The sequence below is a fragment of the Nerophis ophidion genome, linkage group LG21, assembly GCF_033978795.1.
Source record: "Nerophis ophidion isolate RoL-2023_Sa linkage group LG21, RoL_Noph_v1.0, whole genome shotgun sequence".
NCBI lineage: Eukaryota > Metazoa > Chordata > Actinopteri > Syngnathiformes > Syngnathidae > Nerophis > Nerophis ophidion.
Genome location: NC_084631.1, coordinates 6796175 through 6821174, shown reverse-complemented (window position 1 = coordinate 6821174; position 25000 = coordinate 6796175). Strand labels below are relative to the sequence as shown.

Sequence of the window (25000 nt, the reverse complement as noted above, 5' to 3'; positions counted from 1 at the left end):
TTGATACTGTTGTTGATAATATTCATTTTTGTTTCACTATTTTTGGTTTGTTCTGTGTCGTGTTTGTGTCTCAATTGCTCTGTTTATTGCAGTTCTGAGTGTTGCTGGCTCAGGTTTGGTTTTGGAATTGGATTGCATTGTTATGGTATTGCTGTGGTTATTTGGATTGATAAAAAAAAATAATAATAAAAAAAAAATGTAAAAAAAAAAAAAAAAGAGAATCAATTCTGAATCGCACAACGTATTTGATTCGATTCGTATTCAAATCGATTTTTTTCCCACAGTAACAGTACGTGTATTTGTATTGAACCGTTTCGGTACGGGGGTTGCGGTCCGTACCGAACGAGTTTAGAAGCAGAAGTCTTCACAAGCTGCTCTGCTTTCTGCCTCTGTGGCTCTGTCTCAGCAGCAAGCATTGTCCCACCCACACAGGCATCTGATTGGTTACATACAAAGCCAATCAGCAGAGCGTATTCAGAGCGATGTAACAGCCAATCAGCAGTGCGTATTCAGACTTCAGAACGATGTAGTTAATGCTTTAGCGTCGAGCAGAGATATTCGTTAAGCAGGGGAGCAGCGCACTCTACCCAAATTATACTAAACACTCCCCAGTCACAACTGTTACTAACATCACTATGAGCCCGTTGACCTTTTAGAAACTTAAACTGCAGCTCAGCTAGCTCACAGTATAGGCTTGAGGTGAGGGCTAATTATTTTTTAGCGTAACGTTAGCTCATTTTGCTGTGTGTGTGTGTGTGTGTGCGTGTTTTAGGGGCAGCAAAGCCCTGTCTGTCTGTTATTTCATTGAACTCCATTGTGTTTAGGGATGAATAGTCTCTCCTATTGCAATTGTACTATTTTTTCAGCTATAGTCACATTAATCATTAGTAATGTAACAGCCTAGTTTTGAATAGCAGGGTCCCTGCTATCACATGTTGATGAAAATACGTAATTTACATAATAAAAGTCAACTACAGGCTTCCCAAATGCTGTAATAAATTAAGCTTGATGAGTTGACATTAAACCGTTTCAATGGAAACTGTTTAATGTTAAACTTTTTATATGTAGAAAAAAGTTTTTTTCATTTTATTTAATCAAAGCAACAACTTGAGGCAGTTTAATGTGGATTAACGTGGGCAGAATTATTATAGTGTTCCCAATGTTAAAAGGATAAAGCCATTACTTATTTGGTAAATAAATAATCAAAAAATGTATATTTTGTTGTTTTCTTACTGTACCGAAAATGAACCGAACCGTGACCTGTAAACCGAGGTACGTACCGAACCGAAATTTTTGTGTACCGTTACACCCCATATATATATATATATATATATATATATATATAGGCGTTACATCACCTATATATATATATATATATATATATATATATATATATATATATATATATATATATATATATAGGTGTGTGTATGTATGTATGTATGTATGTATATTCTTGACTCGGGCAGACACTATAACCACAATTCCACTGAACTGGTCTTATTGTGGTACCTACTTGGAAATACTATTGTTTTTCTGAGGTGGTACTTGGTGAGGGGCTTCACGGTGGCAGAAGGGTTAGTGCGTCTGCCTCACAATACGAAGGTCCTGCAGTCCTGGGTTCAAATCCAGGCTCGGGATCTTTCTGTGTGTAGTTTGCATGTTCTCCCCGTGAATGCGTGGGTTCCCTCCGGGTACTCCGGCTTCCTCCCACTTCCAAAGACACTAAATTGACCTTAGTGTTTGAATGTGAGTGTGAATGTTGTCTGTCTATCTGTGTTGGCCCTGCGATGAGGTGGCGACTTGTCCAGGGTGTACCCCGCCTTCCGCCCGATTGTAGCTGAGATAGGCGCCAGCGCCCCCCGCAACCCCAAAAGGGAATAAGCGGTAGAAAATGGATGGATGGATGGTACTTAGTGAATCCCTTAGTTAAATCATTAAAAAAAAACCTGTTAAGGACTTTCTAAAAACAATTTTTAACATTAAGATAGCCCTCTAGACACGGAATAACATTCATATAATGACTTTTACGATCCGCAGACTACATTAAAATGCTCACGAGACAAGCGTGTAACTGGAGTGATATTAAAGACGGAGACGGGGCCCCAAAAATATCTTGTTGGGGCCATAAAATGACTGAGCTGATAGGTTAAGTCTGGTTAAAAATGCATTAGTGATGATGTAATCCATGACATATACCACAGATTGTGCCTCTTTACGTGCAGCTGGCAGCGTGCGACCCCAATAGGACGGCAATGAGTAATAACTTCTAATTTATCCTTTCCCCACGATGCCCTGCAGGGTTTTTTTTTGTTTTTTTTGGTACTTCAACATGCAAAAAGCAAATGCTGCTGACCACGTTGAGCGCGCCGCTGACTGTTTTGTGTACTAATGAGCAGCAGCCACTCAGAGGGTTATACATGCCAGTAGGGGAGAGCTGGTGCGGAATATGAAGGAAGCGGTGGAGGCACGGATGGAGATGACTTTGATGTTGCCTTATCTCCTCGCTCACTGACAGCCGTTTGATGTTGCGCCGCTATTTTATTTATTTTGATTTTTTTTTTAATTTTACCACCCCCCACTGGTTTCTCCATCCCAACCGGCGCCTTCTTTTCATTGTGAAGTGTGAAGTGAAGTGAGTTATATTTATATAGCGCTTTTCTCAAGTGACTCAAAGCGCTTTACATAGTGAAACCCAATATCTAAGTTCCATTTAAAGCAGTGTGGGTGGCACTGGGAGCAGGTGGGTAAAGTGTCTTGCCCAAGGACACAACGGCAGTAACCAGGATGGCACAAGCGGGAATCGAACCTGCAACCCTCAAGTTGCTGACGCGGCCACTCTACCAACCGCGGTCTGCAGATTGCATAAGTCACATATTTTTTAACTTTAAATCAAACAACTTAACATTACAATTTTAGCATGTTTATGTTAGCCTGCTAAAATTTGCAACGGTTCAAATACTTCCAAGACAGTGCCAAGTGATGAAATCCATGATTATAGCTCGGTTGGTAGAGCGGCCGTGCCAGCAACTTGTGTGTCGCAGGTTCGATCCCCGCTTCAGCCACCCTAGTCACTGCCGTTGTGTCCTTGGGCAAGACCTGCTCCCAGTGCCACCCACACTGGTTTAAATGTAAAAATTAGATATTGGGTTTCACTATGTAAAGCGCTTTGAGTCACTAGAGAAAAGCGCTATATAAAATATACTTCACTAATTCACATTATTGGAGTCAGAACGTATGATTTAGCTAAAATGCTAGCATAAAACGTTAGCATGCTAACATGAGAAAAGCTAGTTGGATGGTGCCAAGGAACTGAATTCATTATTACAAGGGTTAAAACGTAGCAAACTAGCTCCACATTTAAGATAGTGCTAAGTAACTAAATTCCTGGTTAAAACATACAAGATTAGCTAAAATACAAATACAAAACCCGTTTCCATATGAGTTGGGAAATTGTGTAAGATGTAAATATAAACAGAATACAATGATTTGAAAATCCTTTTCAACCCATATTCAGTTGAATGCACTACAAAGACAAGATATTTGATGTTCAAACTCATAAACTTTATTTTTTTTCTGCAAATAATAATTAACTTTGAATTTCATGGCTGCAACACGTGCCAAAGTAGTTGGGAAAGGGCATGTTCACCACTGTCTTACATCACCTTTTTTTTTAAAGGGGAACATTATCACCAGACCTATGTAAGCGTCAATATATACCTTGATGGTGCAGAAAAAAGACCATCTATATTTTTAACCGATTTCCGAACTCTAAATGGGTGAATTTTGGCGAATTAAACGCCTTTCTGTTTATCGCGCTGGAGACGATGAAGTCAGAATGTGACGTCACCGAGGTAACACACCCACCATTTTCATTTTCAACACATTACAAACACCGGGTCTCAGCTCTGTTATTTTCCGTTTTTTTGACTATTTTTTGGAACCTTGGAGACATCATGCCTCAACGGTGTGTTGTCGGAGGGTGTAACAACACTAACAGGGAGGGATTCAAGTTGCACCACTGGCCCGAAGATGCCAAAGTGTCTGCCGCCAGACCCCCATTGAATGTGCTGGAGTGTCTCCACATTTGACCGGCGATGCTAAGACAGACATGGCACAGAGATGTATGGATAACCTGCAGATGCATTTGCAACAATAAAGTCAACGAAATCACAAAGGTGAGTTTTGTTGATGTTGACTGCCAGCTAATCGATGCTAACATGCTACGCTAATCGATGCTAACATGCCATTTACCGGCGGTGCTAAAGCAGACATGGCACAGAGATGTATGGATAACCTGTAGATGCATTTGCAACTATATTATGTTTCCTTCCACCCACATTTAATGCGAAACAAACACTTACCAATCGACAGATTTAAGTTGCTCCAGTGTCAAAAGATGCGAAAGTCCTGATCGTTTGGTCCGCACATTTTACCGGCGATGCTAACGCAGCTATTCGGCCATGCTATGGCTATGAATAGCGTCAATAGCTTCAGTTTCTTCTTCAATACTTTCATACTCCAACCATCCGTTTCAATACATGCGTAATCTGTTGAATCGCTTAAGTCGCTGAAATCCGAGTTTGAATCCGAGCTAATGTCGCTATATCTTGCTGTGGTATTCCCATTGTTTGTTTACATTGGGAGCACTGTGTGACGTCACAGGGAAATGGCCAGTGTCTTCGCAGAGAGCCGAAAATAAGGCACTTTAAAGCTTTATTTAGGGATATTCCGAGACCAGTAAAATTTTGAAAAAAACTTCCAAAAATACAACAAGCCACTCGGAACTGATTTTTATTGTTTTTAACCCTTTTGAAATTGTGATAATGTTCCCCTTTAACAGCACTCAATAAACGTTTGGGAACTGAGGAAACTAATTGTTGAAGCGTTGAAAGTGGAATTCTTTCCCATTCTTGTTTTAAGTAGAGCAGGGCTCGGCAACCTTTACCACCCAAACAGCCACTTTGACCCGTTTCACAAAATGAGGAAGATAATGGTAACTATTATCGTCAATATCTGCTGGTGGTCACCCAGATGACAAGAATAAGGGCATGCTATGATGCCATTGCCTTAAACACCTTCTACAACATGTACAATGTGCATACCAGTCCAGCAACATGATGTTTGTGGTTTCAGCAGATACACGCACACGACTGCAAGGCATGCTGGGTGACACAGAGTACACTGACGGTTGTGATATAAACAACTTTAACACTCCTACTAATTTGCGCCACATTGTGAACCCACACAAAAGAAGAATGACACACACATTTCGGGAGAAAATCCTCATAGTAACACAACATAAACGCAACACAACAAACACCCAGAATCCTTTGCATCCATGACTATGTTATACACCCCGCGAGCACCAAACCCCGCCGACCTCAACCACGCAGGGAGGGGGAGGGTGGGTGGTTGGTGTTCGTGGGGTGTATAACATAGTCAGGAATTGTCACGGATGCAAAGGATTCTGGGTATTTGTTGTGTTACTGTGAGGATTTTCTCCCGAAATGTGTTTGTCATTCTTCTTTTGTGTGGGTTCACAATGTGGCGCATATTAGTAGGAGTGTTAAAGTTGTTTATGTCACAACCGTCAGTGTACTCTGTGTCACCCAGTATGCCTTGCAATGTCATACATGCGCCGGTAGAAGTAGCGAAATGCATGTGTCCGGTCCGCGAATGGCGGGCGTGATGACGTTCAAGAGGACGTTAAGAGTAATTTCATCACGGCACGCCCTTAGTATTGTAGTCCGAGTAAAAATTGGAGAACGATGACTCCGGGTGATGTCCGGGAGAGGCATGGAATTCCGGAATCTCCCCGCAACAATCTGGGGGGTCGGCGATTGTGCAGCTGAGCCGCATCAGAGTTGCCAAAGAGCCGCGGGTTGCCGACCCCTGATGTAGAGCTTCAGTCGTTCAACAGTCCGGGGTCTCCACTGTCGTATTTTACGCTTCATAACGCGCCAAACATTTTCGATGGGAGACAGGTCTGAACCGCAGGCGGGCCAGGAAAGTACCCGTGTTATAACAGCGGGGCTTCGTAGTAAAAGAGTACGGGTACTTTCCTGGCCCGCCTGCAGTCCAGACCTAATTACCATCCAAAATGTGTGGCGCATTATGAAGCGTAAAATACGACAACAAGACAACTTAAGCTGTACGTCAAGCAAGAATGGTAAAGAATTCCACTTTCAAAGCTTCAACAATTAGTTTCCTCAGTTCCCAAACGTTTACTGAGTGTTGTTAAAAGAAAAGGTGATGTAACACAGTGGTGAACATGCCCTTTCCCAACTACTTTGGCACGTGTTGCAGCCATGAAATTCTAAGTTAATTGTTATTTGCAAAAAAACTAAGTTTATGAGACTTAATTTAGAGTTATTTGGTTAGGGTTGGAGTTAGGGTGTTTAGGGTTAGTAATGGTGAATATGTGCCCCATACTAAAGTGTTACCGGCTTACTGGTTTTATAATAAGGTCATGCAGAATAAGACATTAATAAGTACTTAATAATGACTAATTAAGAGCCAATATGTTACTAATTTGCATGTTAATAAGCAACAAATTAATGGTGAAGATGTTCCCCATACTAAAGTGTTACCAAAATCAGCTAAAATACTAGCATACAATTTTAGCATGCAAACATGTTATATAGCTCGGTTGGTAGAGTGGCCGTGCCAGCAACTTGAGGGTTCCAGGTTCGATTCCGAGTCACAGTTGTGTTCTTGGCCAAGACACTTTACCCACCCACACTGGTTTAAATGTAACTTAAATATTGGGTTTTCACTATGTAAAAGCGCTTTGAGTCACTAGAGAAAAGCGCTATATAAATACAATTCACGAATGATTAATAGGGTTAAAAGTTGCTAAAATGCTAACAGAAAATGTTTAGTTTAGTCTTTATTTGAAGGGACAACGCACAGAAACATTAAGCTCAAAGACAGATATGTTCAGTACCAGATTGTAGCTAAATATGTTACGCCCGTTCGGCATCGTGGTGCCAGGTTCGATTCCCTCGTGGATGCGTCAACAAGTGAACACAGCAAAGGTAAGATATAAACAATTTATTTAACGAAAAGGATCTATGAAACAAAACACTGGTGCTAATGAAAGGCAAACCAAAGACGCTAGCATAAAAGCTAGGATATACAACAATGAGAACTAAACTGTCGCATTATGAAGCGTAAAATACGACAACAAGACCCCGGACTGTTGAACAACTTAAGCTGTACATCAAGCAAGAATGGTAAAGAATTCCACTTTCAAAGCTTCAACAAATAGTTTCCTCAGTTCCCAAACGTTTATTGAGTGTTGTTAAAAGAAAAGGTGATGTAACACAGTGGTAAACATGCCCTTTCCCAACTACTTTGGCACGTGTTGCCGCCATGAAATTCTAAGTTAATTGTTATTTGCAAAAAAACAAAGTTTGTGAGACTTAATTTAAAGTTATTTGGTTAGGGTTGGAGTTAGGGTGTTTAGGGTTAGTAATGGTGAATATGTTCCCCATACTAAAGTGTTACCGGCTTACTGGTTTTATAATAAGGTCATGCAGAACAAGACATTAATAAGTACTTAATAATGACTAATTAAGAGCCAATGACACCGGATGACACAATGTCAAATATTTCCAAAAACAATTTGAAATGTGGACTCGCCAGACCACAGAACCCTTTTCCACTTTGCATCAGTCTATCTTAGATGATCTCGGGCCCAGAGAAGCCGGCGACGTTTCTGGATGTTGTTGATAAATGGCTTTCGCTTTGCAAAGTAGAACTTTAACTTGCACTCACAGATGTAGCGATGAACTGTGTTTAGTGACATTGGTTTGCTGAAGTGTTCCTGAGCCCATGTGGTGATATCCTTTAGAGATTGATGTCGGTTTCCGGCCATGCCGCTTACGTGGAGTGATTTCTCCAGATTCTCTGAAACCAAAGACGCTGGCATAAAAGCTAGGCTATACAACAATGAGAACTAAACTGGCACGCAGGTACATAAAAGAAAAAAAACAAAACATATAGCATGAGAGCTGGAATAAACAAATGGCTTAGTGTGAAAAGCTAAGCCACGACGACAGAGTGCAGGCGTAACTCGTTGCTCGAAAGCAAATTATGAACCCAGAAAGAATAATGAAAAGTGACAGGTGTGCAGAAACCGTGATTAGCAGGTGGGATCAATGAGCAACCATGGTGACTGACGAAACAGGAAGTAAGAGTGTAGAACGACGGAGTGATACGACAACTGGAAGTATAAACAATAATATGTGGAGATCCAAATTAGCGGATCTCAACAAAATCGCTCATTTCCAGCTGCAGTCCCTGGCTACCTAAATTAAAGGCATACAAAAAAACGATGCCAACTTGGAACCAGTTAGCATGCTTCCACGATTGCGCCAAGTAACAGAATCTATGATTGGTAGGTTGGCATGTACAGAATGAACTAAAACATCTACAACGGCTCAGATCAAACGCTCTCTCGGCCTCCACTCTCCTCAAAGTGCATTTCATCCGAGAATAGCCCTGCTGAAGGACAGTCTAACAAATGGGAATACTTGTGTGAGCCCCGGGCTGCAAGGTTACTACAGTCATAATCCCAGTCCAAATCCCGGACCTTGAAAATGGAATTGCACCCCGGGGCTCCTGTGAGTCCCGCCTTGACCGGAGGGGCCCGTTACCCAACAACCTGCATCATGTCTGCGTCAAAAGAGCGTTTGCATTACGAGAAGGAAGGTAAAGCTCCGATGTAGTACGTGGTACTCTGCTCGTCCGTGTGTGTTTTGGACCGCCGGCGACACGTTTCTCACCGCCTCGGTAGTTGCCAGTTCTTTTGTGGGCTTGGCCGGTACAAAAATGAAGAGAAAAATACGCTTTGAGAAAACAAAAATCTTGTAAAGTGACTCGAGTGGGGAAGAGAAAACGAGAGGACGGAGAGGCGAGACAGAAGGAGCCGGACTCGGTGCCAAGACTCCTGGGTTGTGTGCAGATTTGGACATTCAGCCTCTCCGTCACACACACACACACACACACACACACACACAGACACACACACACACACACACACACACACACACACACACACACACACACACACACACACACACACACACACACACACACACACACACACACACACCCTTGTATTTCGTACCTTCTGGAGACCTCCCGAAAAATGCCTACCTCTTTAGGACCACCCTGTCTAGATATATAAGGATTTGTATTTATATAATAATAATATATGTAAATATTAAAAAAAGCTTGTTGTAAAAAAATATGTTGGAATTTTACAGGAAAAAGGTAACAATTTCACAAGAAAAATGTCAAATTTTGGCAGTATTATGATAAAAGTTGTCATTTTACTCAACTCAAGCCAACATTTTAGAAGAAAAACTGCACATTTGTGCAATATTATGATAAAAAGTGGATTTTTACTCAATAACAGTCACAATTTTGTAAGAAAACTTAAAAATTTGGGCAATTTGATGAAAACAGTCTAATTTTACTCAATAAAAGTCACAACGAGAAAAAGGTCACAATTTCACAAGAAAAGTGTCAAATTTTGGCAGTATCATAATAAAAGTCATCATTTTACTCAACTTAAGCCAAAATTTTACAAGAAAAAATGAACATTTGTGCAATATTATGATAAAAGTTGGAATTTTACTCTATAACAGTCACAATTTTATAAGAAAAATCTTAAACATTTGGGCAATTTTATGAAAACAGTCTAATTTTACTCAACAAAAGTCACAACAAGAAAAAAGTCACAATTTCACAAAAAAAAACGTAGAATTTTGGCAGTATTATAACAAAAGTCGTCATTTTATTCAACTTAAGCCAAAATTTTACAAGAAAAACTGCACATTTGTGCAATATTATGATAAAAGTTGGATTTTTACTCAATAACAGTCACAATTTTATAAGAAAACTTAAACATTTGGGCAATTTTATGAAAACTGTCTAATTTTACTCAACAAAAGTCACAACACGAAAAAGGTCACAATTTCACAAGAAAAACGTAGAATTTTGGCAGTATTATAATAAAAGTCATCATTTTACTCAACTCAAGCCAAAATTTTACAAGGAAAAACTCCACATTTGTGCAATATTATGATAAAAGTTTGAATTTTACTCTATAACAGTCACAATATTATAAGAAAACTTAAACATTTGGGCAATTTTACGAAAACAGTCTAATTTTACCCAACAAAAGTCACAACAAGAAAAAGGTCACAATTTCATAAGAAAAACTTAGAATTTTGGCAGTATCATAATGAAAGTCATCATTTTACTCAACTCAAGCCAAAATTTGACAAGAAAAAATTAACATTTGTGCAATATTATGATAAAAGTTAGATTTTTACTCAATAACAGTCACAATCTTATAAGAAAACTTAAACATTTGGGCAATTTTATGAAAACAGTCTAATTTTACTCAACAAAAGTCACAACAAGAAAAAGGTCACAATTTCACAAGAAAAACGTCGAATTTTGGCAGTATCATAATAAAAGTTGTCATTTTACTCAACTCAAGCCAAACTTTTACAAGAAAAACTGCACATTTGTGCAATATTATGATAAAAGTTGGAATTTTACTCAATAACAGTCACAATTTTATAAGAAAACTTAAACATTTGGGCAATTTTATGAAAACAGTCTGATTTTACTCAACAAAAGTCACAACAGGAAAAAGGTCACAATTTCAAAAGAAAAACTCTGAATTTTGGCAGTATCATAATAAAAGTCATAATTTTCCTCAACTTAAGCCAAAATTTTAAAAGAAAAACGGAACATTTGTGCAATATTATGATAAAAGTTGGATTTTTACTCAATAACAGTCACAATTTTTTAAGAAAACTTAAACATTTGGGCAATTTTATGAAAACAGTGTAATTTTACTCAACAAAAGTCACAACAAGAAAAAGGTCACAATTTCACAACAAAAACGTAGAATTTTGGCAGTATTGTAATAAAAGTCATAATTTTACTCAAGCCAAAATTTTACAAGAAAAACAGCACATTTGTGCAATATGATAAAAGTTGGATTTTTACTCAATAACAGTCACAATCTTATAAGAAAACTTAAACATTTGGGCAATTTTATGAAAACAGTCTAATTTTACTCAACAAAAGTTACAACAAGAAAAAGGTAACAATTTCACAAGAAAAACTTAGAATTTTGGCAGTATCATAATAAAAGTCGTCATTTTACACAACTCAAGCCAAAATTTTACAAGAAAAACTGCACATTTGTGCAATATTATGATAAAAGTTGGAATTTTACTCAATAACAGTCACAATTTTATAAGAAAACTTAAACATTTGAGCAATTTTATAAAAACAGTCTAATTTTACTCAACAAAAGTCACAACACGAAAAAGGTCACAATTTCAGAAGAAAAAAGTAGAATTTTGGCAGTATCGCAATAAAAGTCATCATTTTACTCAAGCCAAAATTTTACAAGAAAAACTGCACATTTGTGCAATATTATGATAAAAGTTGGATTTTTACTCAATAACAGTCACAATCTTATAAGAGAACTTAAACATTATGGCAATTTTATGAAAACAGTCTAATTTTACTCAACAAAAGTCACAACAAGAAAAAGGTCACAATTTCAGAAGAAAAAAGTAGAATTTTGGCAGTATCGTAATAAAAGTCATCATTTTACTCAACTCAAGCCAAAATTTTAGAAGAAAACTGCACATTTGTGCAATATTATGATAAAAGTTGGATTTTTACTCAATAACAGTCACAATCTTATAAGAAAACTTAAACATTTGGGCAATTTTATGAAAACAGTCTAATTTTACTCAACAAAAGTCACAACACGAAAAAGGTCACAATTTCACAAGAAAAACGTAGAATTTTGGCAGTATTATAATAAAAGTCATCATTTTACTCAACTCAAGCCACAATTTTACAAGAAAAACTGCACATTTGTGCAATATTATGATAAAAGTTGGAATTTTACTCTATAACAGTCACAATTTTATAAGAGAACTTAAACATTTGGGAAATGTTATGAAAACAGTGTAATTTTACCCAACAAAAGTCACAACAAGAAAAAGGTCACAATTTTACAAGAAAAACTTTGAATTTTGGCAGTATCGTAATAAAAGTCATCATTTTACTCAACTTAAGCCAAAATTTAACAAGAAAAACTGCACATTTGTGCAATATTATGATAAAAGTTGGATTTTTACTCAATAACAGTCACAATTTTTTAAGAAAACTTAAACATTTGGGCAATTTTATGAAAACAGTGTAATTTTACTCAACAAAAGTCACAACAAGAAAAATGTCACAATTTCAGAAGAAAAAAGTAGAATTTTGGCAGTATCGTAATAAAAGTCATCATTTTACTCAAGCCAAAATTTTACAAGAAAAACAGCACATTTGTGCAATATGATAAAAGTTGGATTTTTACTCAATAACAGTCACAATCTTATAAGAAAACTTAAACATTTGGGCAATTTTATGAAAACAGTCTGATTTTACTCAACAAAAGTCACAACAGGAAAAAGGTCACAATTTCAAAAGAAAAACTCTGAATTTTGGCAGTATCATAATAAAAGTCATAATTTTCCTCAACTTAAGCCAAAATTTTAAAAGAAAAACGGAACATTTGTGCAATATTATGATAAAAGTTGGATTTTTACTCAATAACAGTCACAATTTTTTAAGAAAACTTAAACATTTGGGCAATTTTATGAAAACAGTGTAATTTTACTCAACAAAAGTCACAACAAGAAAAAGGTCACAATTTCACAACAAAAACGTAGAATTTTGGCAGTATTGTAATAAAAGTCATAATTTTACTCAAGCCAAAATTTTACAAGAAAAACAGCACATTTGTGCAATATGATAAAAGTTGGATTTTTACTCAATAACAGTCACAATCTTATAAGAAAACTTAAACATTTGGGCAATTTTATGAAAACAGTCTAATTTTACTCAACAAAAGTTACAACAAGAAAAAGGTAACAATTTCACAAGAAAAACTTAGAATTTTGGCAGTATCATAATAAAAGTCGTCATTTTACACAACTCAAGCCAAAATTTTACAAGAAAAACTGCACATTTGTGCAATATTATGATAAAAGTTGGAATTTTACTCAATAACAGTCACAATTTTATAAGAAAACTTAAACATTTGAGCAATTTTATGAAAACAGTCTAATTTTACTCAACAAAAGTCACAACACGAAAAAGGTCACAATTTCAGAAGAAAAAAGTAGAATTTTGGCAGTATCGCAATAAAAGTCATCATTTTACTCAAGCCAAAATTTTATAAGAAAAACTGCACATTTGTGCAATATTATGATAAAAGTTGGATTTTTACTCAATAACAGTCACAATCTTATAAGAAAACTTAAACATTATGGCAATTTTATGAAAACAGTCTAATTTTACTCAACAAAAGTCACAACAAGAAAAAGGTCACAATTTCAGAAGAAAAAAGTAGAATTTTGGCAGTATCGTAATAAAAGTCATCATTTTACTCAACTCAAGCCAAAATTTTAGAAGAAAACTGCACATTTGTGCAATATTATGATAAAAGTTGGATTTTTACTCAATAACAGTCACAATCTTATAAGAAAACTTAAACATTTGGGCAATTTTATGAAAACAGTCTAATTTTACTCAACAAAAGTCACAACACGAAAAAGGTCACAATTTCACAAGAAAAACGTAGAATTTTGGCAGTATTATAATAAAAGTCATCATTTTACTCAACTCAAGCCACAATTTTACAAGAAAAACGGCACATTTGTGCAATATTATGATAAAAGTTGGAATTTTACTCAATAACAGTCACAATTTTATAAGAGAACTTAAACATTTGGGAAATGTTATGAAAACAGTGTAATTTTACCCAACAAAAGTCACAACAAGAAAAAGGTCACAATTTTACAAGAAAAACTTTGAATTTTGGCAGTATCGTAATAAAAGTCATCATTTTACTCAACTCAAGCCAAAATTTAACAAGAAAAACTGCACATTTGTGCAATATTATGATAAAAGTTGGATTTTTACTCAATAACAGTCACAATTTTTTAAGAAAACTTAAACATTTGGGCAATTTTATGAAAACAGTGTAATTTTACTCAACAAAAGTCACAACAAGAAAAATGTCACAATTTCAGAAGAAAAAAGTAGAATTTTGGCAGTATCGTAATAAAAGTCATCATTTTACTCAAGCCAAAATTTTACAAGAAAAACAGCACATTTGTGCAATATGATAAAAGTTGGATTTTTACTCAATAACAGTCACAATCTTATAAGAAAACTTAAACATTTGGGCAATTTTATGAAAACAGTCTAATTGTACTCAACAAAAGTTACAACAAGAAAAAGGTCACAATTTCACAAGAAAAACGTAGAATTTTGGCAGTATCATAATAAAAGTCGTCATTTTACACAACTCAAGCCAAAATTTTACAAGAAAAACTGCACATTTGTGCAATATTATGATAAAAGTTGGAATTTTACTCAATAACAATCACAATTTTATAAGAAAACTTAAACATTTGAGCAATTTTATGAAAACAGTCTAATTTTACTCAACAAAAGTCACAACGAGAAAAAGGTCACAATTTCACAAGAAAAGTGTCGAATTTTGGCAGTATCATAATAAAAGTCATCATTTTACTCAACTCAAGCCAAAATTTTACAAGGAAAAACTCCACATTTGTGCAATATTATGATAAAAGTTGGAATTTTACTCTATAACAGTCACAATTTTATAAGAAAAATTTAACATTTGGGCAATTTTATGAAAACAGTGTAATTTTACTCAACAAAAGTCACAACAAGAAAAAGGTCACAATTTTACAAGAAAAACTTTGAATTTTGGCAGTATCATAATAAAAGTCATCATTTTACTCAACTCAAGCCAAAATTTTACAAGGAAAAACTCCACATTTGTGCAATATTATGATAAAAGTTGGAATTTTACTCTATAACAGTCACAATTTTATAGGAAAACTTAAACATTTGGGCAATTTTATGAAAACAGTGTAATTTTACTCAACAAAAGTCATAACAAGAAAAAGGTCACAATTTTACAAGAAAAACTTTCAATTTTGGCAGTATCGTAATAAAAGTCATCATTTTACTCAACTTAAGCCAAATTTTACAAGAAAAAATGAACATTAGTGCAATATTATGATAAAAGTTGGAATTTTACTCAATAACAGTCACAATTTTATAAGAAAACTTAAACATTTGGGCAATTTTATGAAAACAGTGTAATTTTACCCAACAAAAGTCACAACAAGAAAAAGGTCACAATTTTACAAGAAAAACTTAGAATTTTGGCAGTATCATAATAAAAGTCATCATTTTACTCAACTCAAGCCAAAAATTTACAAGGAAAAACTGCACATTTGTGCAATATTATGATAAAAGTTGGAATTTTACTCTATAACAGTCACAATTTTATAAGAAAACTTAAAAATTTGGGCAATTTTAGGAAAACAGTCTAATTTTACTCGACAAAAGTCACAATTGTATAAGAAAACTCAAAGATTTTGGCAGTTATTATAATAATGATTGGAATTTTACTTGGCAACATTATGACAAAAGTAATAATTTTGCAAAAAAAATTCACTATTTTACGAGAACAGCAAAAATTGGGGCAAAATTGTGATAAAAGTCAGGATTTTATATGACAAATGTCACCACTTTCCAATAGAAAGTCATAATTGTACATACAAAAGTAATAATTTTACGAGAAAATATAGCAATATTACAGAAACAGAAAGAATATGAGAAAATGTTCCCGATTTTATATGAAAAAAGTCGACACATTATGAAAAAAACCCTGCTCTTAGTTATTTTAATATAAAATATTTTTTTAAATAGTTTTTTAATCTTCATTATTTACTTCAAGTTATTACAGTATGTCTCTATATACATATTTATTTAATTTTTTAAATACATTTTGGCAAAAAGGGGGGCATTTCAATTTCGTACACACACTTGTTATTACATATGTTGACCAGAGGGGGAGCACATCAAATTTGTACACACACTTGTCATTTCATATGCTGACTCATGGGGGAGCACTTTTAAAACCAATCTGAAAAATCCATCCTTTTTGGGACCACTCTAATTTTGACAGATTTCACCAGCAGGGGTGCAAATGAGACATTCTCTATTAGATGCAATGGTTTTCCGTATTGAGACCATGATTTCGGTCCTAACTTGTTCACCGCTCCTCATATGGAAGATACTTTTCCTTGTTGAGGTCTCAAGAAGGGTAGAAATACAAGTACCAAATACCTCTTTAGGACTACCCTTTTTAGATATATAAAGATTTTTATTTACGACATTATTATTATAAATACTATGCCAATATAAAAAAGCTTGTTGTGAAAAAAAAATGGAATTTCACAAGAAAAAGGTCACAATTTCACAACATTTTTTTATAATTTTGGCAGTATTATAATAAAAGTCGTCATTTTACTCAAGGCAAGTCAAAATGTTACACGAAATACTGAAAATGTGTGCGATATTATGATAAAAGTTGGAATTTTACCCAATAACCGTCGCAATTTTACAAGAAAAGCTTAAAACTTTTGTAATTTTATGAAAAGGGGTCGGAATTTTAAATAATTTTACTTGACAAAAGTCACAATTTTTAGGAAAAATTTAACATTTTGGCAATTTTATGAACAGAGTCATAATTTTACTCGACAAAAGTCACAATTTTATAAGAAAACTTTAAAATGTTGGCAATAATTAAATAATGATCGGAATTTTACGTAGCAATATTACGACAAAAGTCATAATTTTACTCAAAAAAAGTCACTATTTTACGAGAACAACAAAAAAATGTAAAATATTGTGATAAAAGCCAAAATTTCATGCGACAAAAGTCACCATTTTGCATTAAAAAGTAATAATTTGACTTAAAAAAGTAATTATTTTATGAGAAAATATTGCAATTATCAATTTTAAAAGAAAAAAAGTCGACACATTGTGAGAAAAACTGTTTTTAGTTTAATTTTTGGGGGGAATTTTTGTTTGTAATTGTTTTTTCATCTTCATTATTATACAGTATGTCTCTATATATTCATTTATTTATTTTTTTAATTTTGGCCCAAGGGAGTGCATTTCAATTTCTTACACACTTGTGTTAAGACATATGTTTGCCAGAAGGGGAGCACTTCAATTTCTTACACACACTTGTTATTTCATATGTTGGCCAGAGGTGGAGCACTTCAATTTCTTACACACACTTGTTATTTTATATGTTGGCCAGAGGTGGAGCACTTCAATTTCTTGCACACACTTGTTATTTTATATGTTGACCAGAAGGGGAGCACTTCAATTTCTTACACACACTTGTTATTTCATATGTTGGCCAGAGGGGGAGCACTTCAATTTCTTACACACACTTGTTATTTCATATGTTGACCAGAGGGGGAGCACTTTTAAAACCGACACACAGTCAATGTGAAGATTCCCTCCTTTTTCGGACCACCCTCATTTTGATAGATTTCACCACCAGGGGTGCTAATGACATCTATTTTTGTTTTGTTTTTTGTAATGTGCTTAAGGCCGATGACAAACGAGTCACGGACCACAGATGGCCCCTGCTGTAGAAGCTAACTGTTAATGGCCACTATAGTCTTAGTACCGTAGTGTATTTGTTCATCCTATGGTCACATACGGGACGTAGGCTGTCTTACGTCGGCACCGGAAGTCGTAAAATCAGCCGTTCACCTGGCGTTTTTTTGGGGGATGTATAGGGAAGTCCTTCTTTAGCGTCCGTCTCGTTTGATCATACATCGCTGCCTTTGCTGCCTTTGTATGCACATTAAATCAACAAAAAAAAATCCTGACTTTGGAGCAATGTTCACAGACTCCAGTATTTGGCTCTCTATTAGATGCAATGGTTTTCCATATTAGGAGCATGATTTCGGTCCTAACTTGTTCACCTCATATGGAAGGTACTTTTCCTAGTTGATGTCTCAAGAAGGGTAGAAATACAAGAACACACACACTTTTAGGGAGAGCGTGTCCCAGAGAGCACAGCAGCCGCCAGAAGAGTTCAGCCATGAGCACATCTAAAAACAGCAACTACTGTTTCCTGCTAGTGGGAAAGCATCCACTTGGGTGGCAAAGGAGAACACATTTAAACTCTCCACTCCACTCACGACAAGTCCACATTTCGGTAGGAAGGGGATTCATGTGGCCCCCACTCGTCACGGTTGACCTAACACAGGGATGGTTTTCATTGAGCTTGATGCCGCTTGCAACATGTAGGAATTTGCCTCTACGTTTTCAATATTAATTATATAAATTGTTTTAAGTTGAGAAGGGAGACCGGAGGGTGTGTTCCAACTATGGTGGGATCACACTCCTCAGCCTTCCCGGTAAGGTTTATTCAGGTGTACTGGAGAGGAGGCGACGCCGGATAGTCGAACCTCGGATTCAGGAGGAACAGTGTGGTTTTCGTCCTGGTCGTGGAACTGTGGACCAGCTCTATACTCTCGGCAGGGTTCTTGAGGGTGCATGGGAGTTTGCCCAACCAGTCTACATGTGCTTTGTGGACTTGGAGAAGGCATTCGACCGTGTCCCTCGGGAAGTCCTGTGGGGAGTGCTCAGAGAGTATGGGGTATCGGACTGTCTTATTGTGGCGGTCCGCTCCCTGTATGATCAGTGCCAGAACTTGGTCCGCATTGCCGGCAGTAAGTCGGACACATTTCCAGTGAGGGTTGGACTCCTTTGTCACAGATTCTGTTCATAACTTTTATGGACAGAATTTCTAGGCGCAGTCAAGGCGTTGAGGGGTTCCGGTTTGGTGGCCGCGGGATTAGGTCTCTGCTTTTTGCAGATGATGAGGTCCTGATGGCTTCATCTGACCGGGATCTTCAGCTCTCACTGGATCGGTTTGCAGCCGAGTGTGAAGCGACCGGAATGAGAATCAGCACCTCCAAGTCCGAGTCCATGGTCCAGGGTGGAATGCCATCTCCGGTTTGGGGAGGAGACCCTGCCCCAAGTGGAGGAGTTCAAGTACCTCGGAGTCTTCTTCACGAGTGGGGGAAGAGTGGATCGTGAGATCGACAGGCGGATCGGTGCGGCGTCTTCAGTAATGCGGACGTTGTACCGATCCGTTGTGGTGAAGAAGGAGCTGAGCCGGAAGGCAAAGCTCTCAATTTACCGGTCGATCTACGTTCCCATCCTCACCTATGGTCATGAGCTTTGGGTCATGACCGAAAGGATAAGATCACGGGTACAAGCGGCCCAAATGAGTTTGGGTCTCTCCCTTAGAGATAGGGTGAGAAGCCCTGCCATCCGGGAGGAACTCAAAGTAAAGCCGCTGCTCCTTCACATCGAGAGGAGCCAGATGAGGTGGTTCGGGCATCTGGTCAGGATGCCACCCGAACGCCTCCCTAGGGAGGTGTTTAGGGCACGTCCAACCGGTAGGAGGCCACGGGGAAGACCCAGGACACGTTGGGAAGACTATGTCTCCCGGCTGGCCTGGGAACGCCTCGGGATCCCCCGGGAAGAGCTAGACGAAGTGGCTGGGGAGAGGGAAGTCTGGGTTTCCCTGCTTAGGCTGTTGCCCCCGCGACCCGACCTCGGATAAGCGGAAGAAGATGGATGGATGGGTGGATGGGTTTTAAGTTGACTGTCGATTTTACAGTAAAAACTTTACATTTACAAAATGCTACTGTAAAATTGTGTTTTTATATTTCTTACAACATTTTACAGTAAATATAAAAACAATACGACTGTTTTGTTTTTCGTTTTTTTTTACGAAAAAAGCTGGCAGCTTAGTTCCCAGAATTTTACTATTAAATTGACATTGGTTTTTACAACATTATATTGGTAAGTTATTTTTTTATTCTGGCAATTTAGCTGCCGGTTTTTTTACCGTAATTTTTTTTCTCGTTTTTCCATTTACAGTAATACTCTGTTAAAAACAAGATTTTACAGTAAAAATATGGCAGCTCAGTCAACAGAATTTTAACGCCAAAAAACTATACTTTTTAAAAAATTTACGGTAATATGCTGTGAAGAACACCATAAAATGTGTTGTCATTTTTATTACTTTAGTGAGTAGTTTGCTGTAAAATCGTAAGTCAAGCAGATATTGAAGTATTTTTTATTTATTTAGACAAAACACGTTTTGGATAGTATAATAAAATACTGTTATGATAACAGTTGGAATTTTACTCAATAACAGTCGCATTATTACAAGAAAAGATTACAATGAAAAGAGTCTTAATTTTAAATAATTTTACTTGACAAAAGTCATAATTTTATAAGAAAACTTTACAATTTCGGCAATTTTATGAAAAGAGTTGTACTTTTACTCGAAAAAAGTCACAATTTTATAAGAACATTTTAAAATGTTGGCAATATTATAATAATGATCGGAATTTTACTCGGCAACATTATGACAAAAGTAATAATCCATCCATCCATTTTCTACCGCTTATTCCCTTTGGGGTTGTGGGGGGCGCTGGTGCCTATCTCAGCTACAATCGGGCGGAAGGCGGCATACACCCTGGACAAGTCGCTTCATCGCAGACAAACATTTTACTTGAAAAATGTCACTATTTTACATGAACAGCAAAAAAATTGTGCAAAATTGCAATAAAGTCAGTATTTTATCTGACAAATGTCACCATTTTGCATTAAAATGTAATAATTTTACATAAAATAGTGATAATTTTACAAGAAAATATTACAGAAACAGAAAAAATACGAGAAATTGTTCCCCCAAAAAAAGTCTAGACATTATGACACAAAGACTGCTTTAAGTTCTTTTAATTTTTAAATATTTTTTGTGGAAAGTATGATAATATTCTGTAATATTTGTTGCAATAATGGATACCATTTTTTTAGTCAAAATGATAAAAATTCATTACATTAAGTGAAAAAATATTAAGTCGTTCATTGACACATATCATTTCCAGGTGTTTGCGGGCCAGATAAAATTATGTCACGGGCCAGATCTGGCCCCCGGGGCCTTGAGTTGGACACCTCTGACCTAAAACATGAAACATGACTGTTGAGGGGGGTGTGGCCTGCTGGACCGCCGCGGAACGGGGTGCGCAAGGACCGGCCTCCAAGACAGCGACAGGTGAGTAGATGGCCCAGGTGGGCCTTGTTATCAAATCACCTGTTGCCTTTATTAGCAGCAGCCGTAACGAGACACGGGGTTGGAGTTGGGAGCTGGAGAGAGAGCGAGAAACTCACGCCTAAAGCAGACTGCTGAAAAGCAATCAAGACCGTTGTGGCCAAATAAAAAGACTGTATTCAAACTGTCTACCGGGCTCACGGAAGATCTTTCAGACTCAGGAGAACCCTCACGGCAAAGAGACATTAACAGTGACGAATTGGGGGTTGCACTATCAACTTTAATATAGTGTTGACTATCTTAAAACTTTGACTAAAGCGTCTGTTGTTATGTAGAGCGGCACTTTCCATCATTTTCAGCAGACTGCATTGCAAAACATACAGGTATTATTATGGCGTGTGTGTAAGGACCCCAAAAGGGCACCTATGAGAAGACATATTATCTGGTGTTTTGTTTTGTAATATTTTGCAAAAGCAACTTTTCTTACCTATTGATACCTGCTGATGTCTATTTGGGATCTCCATAAGTCCCGGAAATGTGCACACGTCAGCCATTGTAGTCAATAATCTCCTACTTTTCCTCTATTTTCTTGTTGTGGAGCATTTATCCCATTTTTAATACATAGTTGCGTACAGTTCTAATATACGTGTTCGTGGATTCGTTATGGAAGCGCTAAAAACTACCTGTGCAGTGCGCCTTATGGTCCGAAAAATACAGAAAAGCCAAATCAAAACGTGCTCGTGACTTTTTGAGCTGGCTACACTGAAATGAAGGAGATTGATTGAAGCGTCTTGTCAGTCATCCACTGTATGTGTCTCCGTGGTAACGTACTATGTATATGTTTGAATAGTGTTTATGTTGTGTACAAGGTGCATTTCTAAAGGAAATTTCACAAAATTTTACTAAAATCCTAGTTTTACTACATCTTGTATTTGAGATTGTTTGTAGGGTTATGCCAAATAAGTGCTCAACTTCAGCCTAAACCGGGGGTCGGCAACCCAAAATGTTAAAAGAGCCATATTGGACCAAAAATACAAAAAAATAATCTGTCTAGAGCCGCAAAAAATTAAAAGTCTTATACAAGTCTTATAATGAAGGCAACACATGATGTACAGTAAGTGTCCATATTAGCTATAATAGCCTACCATCAAAATGACTATATCGCAGGCTGACGCAAATCTTCGTTGACAGAAATGTTGAAATGTAATATTTATTCTCCACATTTTCACAACGTTAGAAAACATTAGTAAATCAGAGCGTCTGACCAGTCTACCTCTCAGGTCAATCCCAAGTTCTTTCAGATGATATATATGCAGAGTAAGAAGGATCATCAAGACAGAATAGGAATACTATCAAATTTTACTAAAGCTTCAGGAGACCAGCCCACTCGGGATGATCTAACATTCAAACGGAAGATACAACTTCTTGCATCCGAAGAAATCCCCCACCTGTCCAGAAAGGAATAGTGCCTCATTGTTGTACTACAGATAAAATATAAGGGGAGTACTCGAACTCTGACAATGCAAGCCTTCAAGGAAACACACGCAGTTTACTTGCGGACATAATATGTAAAAATAGAGTACAAATGGAAAAACAGTAGCGGCTTTAAACATGACTATGATAGCAGGTCCATTCTATGTCATACGTGATCATTTTGCAATATTGCCATATTTTTTGCTGAAAGGGTTTAGTAGAGAACATCGACGATAAAGTTTGCAACTTTTGGTGCTGATAAAAAAAGGCTTGCCTGTACCGGAAGTAGCAGACGATGTGCGTGTGACGTCACGGGTTGTGGAGGTCCTCACATCTGAACATTGTTTACAATCATGGCCACCAGCAGCGAGAGCGATTCGGACCGAGAAAGCGACGATTTCCCCATTAATTTGAGCGAGGATGAACGATTCGTGGATGAGGAAAGTGAGAGTGAAGGACTAGAAAAAAGAAAAAAAAGACTACACAGTGGAAGCGATTCAGATGTTATTAGACAAATTTACTAGGATCATTCTGGAAAATCCCTTACCTGCTTATTGTGTTACTAGTGTTTTAGTGAGATTATATGCTCGTACCTGTACAACCTAAAGGTCGGCCCCGCACCTTTCTTCAGCACCAGCCAACGGGTGGTGTGGATACCCATCTCTGCCCTTCGCAAGGGACCCTCTTTGAAACACGATCTTCTGAAATGATTGCTGCATAATTCACTGTACTTTGTGTGTGTGGTCCAATCCAACCGTGTTCGCTTGAACGCTCTGTTCCATAGTAAAGCTTCACCGTCATCTTTCGGGAATGTAAACAATAAAACACCGGCTGTGGTTGTGTTGCTAAAGCCGGCCGCAATACACCGCTTCCCACCTACAGCTTTCTTCTTTGACGTCTCCATTATTCATTGAACAAATTGCAAAAGATTCAGCAACACAGATGTCCAGAATACTGTGGAATTATGCGATGAGAAGAGACGACTTATAGGTGGGAACGGTGCTGGAATAAAATGTCCTCTACAATGCGTGACGTCACTCGCACGCGTCATCATACCGCGTCGTTTCAGCAGGATACTTCGGCGTGAAATTTAAAATTGAAATTTAGTAAACTAAATTGCAATGATAATATTTTCATCATTGATATATAAACTATCAGACTGCGTGGTCGCTAGTAGTGGCTTTCAGTAGGCCTTAAATGGCCAAAAGTATAGTTGTGTGTGTCCAAGTTAAAGGAAACGGCAGGTTGTCTTCTTCTACTGGATTTATTAAAATTTTTGGCAAGCTAGGTAAGGTTTGCTGTGGTCTGGAACAACATGACACACAAACAACTGTTTGAGATGCAGCCAATATTACCTACAGATAATATGTCATGAGACATGCAAAACTAAATTATGTACAAGAGGACAAACGTAAAGGATATCAAATGAGCTCAAATATACCTACAAACGATGCAGCATGTTAGCATCGATTATCTTGCGGTCATGCACTGACCAAACATGCCTGATTCGCACTCCCAACAAGTCAATAACATCAACAAAGCGCACCTTTGTGCATTCACGCACAGCGTAAAACATTTGGTGGACAAAATGAGACAAAGGCGTGGAAGATTTTACATTGCGTCACAGTCCACACTATGGTGAGTTCAAGAACCTCCGAAATTAGTACAAACATATTAAACAGTGGGCTTTCTAACAATTGGGAGGGATTGTGTCATGTTCTTCCAGGGGGGGTATAGCTCGGTTGGTAAAGTGACCGTGCCAGCAACTTGAGGGTTCAAGGTTCAATCCCTGCTTCTGCCATCCTCGTCCCTGCCCTTGTGTCCTTGGGCAAGACACTTTACCCACCTGCTCCCAGTGCCACCCACACTGGTTTGAATGTAACTTAGAATTTGGGTTTCACTACGTAAAAGGGCTCTGAGTCACAAGAGAAAAGCGCTATATAAATATAATTCACACACCCATTTTTTTCCAATTATAATATATTTTTTTAAATGCTCCTTTCGGTCTGTAAAATTGTCCTTTTATGAATTCATGGATGTAAAACTGTTTGTTTATTTTGTTGAGCACTGACCGAATAAATAATAAACTAACCTAATAGAAATCAAATTCGCAATTATTCTCCAGTTTGGTGTTATTGGTACATTTTTTCTGTTCAGTATCACTTCCTGTTCCTGCGCTCTTATTTTTGTAAACGTATTTCCTGTTTGGTCTCTGTGTTTTGCAGCACCTTTGACTGTCAGCTCCTCCCCCTGCCCGCACACCTGGTCCCCATTGGTAATCAGTTCAATTCAGTTCCACCTGGTTCCCTCCTTCAACGCTGCTTCTTAATCGAATGTTGGTCAAAGTGTGTTCAAAAATGGTCACACTTAATCCCGTTTTCTGGAACTATTTATGAGAATCCGCTGGAAAATGTTTTGACGTACGTTGCGGACAGA

At 37.2% G+C, this 25000-nt stretch overlaps 1 protein-coding gene and 1 long non-coding RNA gene across 2 annotated transcripts in view; one reads left to right on the top strand and one right to left on the bottom strand.

The window, feature by feature from the left end:
• Nucleotides 1-25000, bottom strand: part of ext1c (exostoses (multiple) 1c) — a 296260-nt gene that overhangs the window by 49621 nt on the left and 221639 nt on the right. The gene's annotated exons all lie outside the window — the stretch shown is intronic.
• Nucleotides 24813-25000, top strand: part of LOC133539636 (uncharacterized) — a 148309-nt gene continuing 148121 nt past the window's right edge. Inside the window, exon 1 of the long non-coding RNA XR_009803456.1 lies at nt 24813-25000. This exon is cut by the window's right edge and continues 19 nt beyond it. This is a non-coding gene — a long non-coding RNA (uncharacterized LOC133539636).